Source organism: Myotis daubentonii, chromosome 3 (assembly GCF_963259705.1).
Source record: "Myotis daubentonii chromosome 3, mMyoDau2.1, whole genome shotgun sequence".
Classification (NCBI taxonomy): Eukaryota; Metazoa; Chordata; class Mammalia; order Chiroptera; family Vespertilionidae; genus Myotis; species Myotis daubentonii.
Window position 1 is genome coordinate 83,616,892 of NC_081842.1, and position 2,367 is coordinate 83,619,258.

At 37.7% G+C, this 2,367-nt stretch overlaps 1 non-coding gene across 1 annotated transcript; it reads right to left on the bottom strand.

Annotated features, from left to right (window-relative positions):
• Window positions 1–316: 316 nt before the first annotated feature.
• Window positions 317–419, bottom strand: LOC132232071 (U6 spliceosomal RNA). Its single transcript, XR_009452234.1, has one exon. It is a non-coding gene; the product is annotated as a U6 spliceosomal RNA (small nuclear RNA).
• Window positions 420–2,367: the final 1,948 nt, after the last annotated feature.

A 2,367-nucleotide genomic window follows, 5' to 3' on the forward strand; every position in this document is an offset into this window, starting at 1 on the left:
ATAGAATCAGGGACATAGAAAGGGAATGAACTGGCTATTCTTGGGGGGGAAAGGGGTGAGGGGAATGCGGGAAGATACTGGACAAAAATCGTGCACCTATGGATGAGGACAGTGGGTGGGGAGTGAGGGAGGAGGGTAGGGTGGGAACTGGGTGGAGGGGAGTTATGGGGGGAAAAAAGAGGAACAAATGTAATAATCTGAACAATAAAGATTTAATTAATTAAAAAATCAATACAATATATTTTTAAAAAAAGATAATATCAAAGCATTACCAATATAAAGTATATTCATTCAAAATACTGTTTCTTTGTATTTTTAAAATACAGAACTCTTCATGAATTTGCATGTCATCCTTGTTCAGGGGCCATGCTCATCTCTGTATACTTCCGATTTCAGTACATGTGCTGCAAAGTGAGCACAAAAATACTGTTTATTTTTCTCACTAGTTTTATTCAAAAATCACTGGATAAATGCTTCTCTTCTAGAGAAATTGATCAACATGAATACAAGCACAATTTCTTAGAAGCCCCTGACATATTTTATAACTGCTTTGGTAATAATAAAATTCTCAAAAAATCCTAAAACACTTGATTTAGAGCATACTGGTCTAGTGTTTATTCAAATGTCACTAATGTATTTCTTTGCCTGTAGTGATGTACAAATTGCATCTTTTTAAAATGAATAATAACTTTTTCAATACAAAAAAATGGCCTTCTTCATTCCTGCCAGTTGTTTGGATTAAGCTGGGTTTATGGAGCAAAGCAAAGATGCTTAGTTCAAGCTTCTAAAGTATCTTCCTTTAAATTATTTTAAAAACATTTTATATTTGTTAGGACATTCATTTCTTGTTTACTTTAAAGATTTTTTTCTATTTTTCAAACAGTTGATATACAATATATTTTCACATGTTTTTATTGATTTTAGAGAGAGAAAGGAAAGGAAAGGGATAGAGAGACAAAAACATCAATGAGAGAGAAATATCGATTGTCTGCCTCCTGCACACCTCCTACTGGGGATCGAACCTTCAACCTGGGCATGTGCCCCAACCAGGAATTGAACTGGGGACCTCTTGGTTCCTGGGTCAACACTCAAGCTCTGAGCCACACTGGCTGGGCTGATATACAATATTATATTAATTTCAGGTGCACAACCCAGGGAGTAGACATTATATAACTTAGTAAACTTCTATGACTTAGTAAAGTGATCACCCCGGCAAATCTAATACCCATCTGACATAGTTATTACAATATTATTGACTATATTTCCTATTTTGTACTTTACATCCCGATGACTATTCTGTAACTGTACTGGTAGGTAGATAGGCATGAGGAGAGTAGTAGGATATGCCAGGGGCAAAGGGGAGAGCCCTGGGTGCCTAGGTACAGGCCAAACTACAAGCCCTTACAGGACCACTCCCTTAAGCATTAAACATCTAGGCCTTAGCTATGTTTCAGCTCCATGTCCAGAGAAGCAGCAAAATCAGATGGAACAATGCCATGGCTAACATCAGGACCAGATGCATTGACTAATGACCCTCTGTCCTGGTGCCAGCCAATCAGTGGAGACCAAGACCCTTAGGGGTCACATCTGGAAAGCAGATGAATATTCTATTTAGACCCCCCCCCCCGAGATTTCCATATAAAAGCCTAATTGATAGGGAACCTAGCATTCATTCTCTCTCTCTCTCTCTCTCTCTCTCTCTCTCTCTCTCTCTCTCTCTTTCTCTCTCCATTTTCTGGAGCACACCTGTGCCTTTCCTCCCACTTTTGTGTCTCTCTCCCTCCTAAGCTCCAAGGCCCTTCTTCCGCCTCTGTAACTTGTTTCCTGAGCCCATTTCTCCTATAGCTCAATTCTTTTACCTCTGTGACTTTCTAAATAAAATTTCTTTTATAGTTTGAGTCTTGCCTCTGAATTCTTTCTTAGCCAGAACTCAAGTACAGAGGCTGTAAACCAAGGTCTAATACCTGGAGTCAGCTGCCAACATAACTACTAATTTGTACTACTTAATTCCTGCACTTTTTTCACCCATTCCCCCAGCCCTCCTCCCATCTGGAAAACCATGAAAATATTCTCTGTTTCTATGAGCCTGTTTCTGTTCTGATTGCTTTTTTTTTTAGATTTCACAATCTTTTCAAAAGGTGTGAAATTACATATGAATCTAAGAACAATTTTGTTTGTTAGAAATATTAATTTTGTTTTATAGGTGAGGAAATTGGAATTCAAAGATGGTAATTGATAAAACTCATCTAGCTATTATGAGGTGCAGAGTTGAATTTGAACGTTTAACTCTTAGCCCTGTGATCTTTTGAAGGTGAGAATAAATTATTTGTAAATGTTTTCAAGATTTTATTCTTATCTAACTTCCGG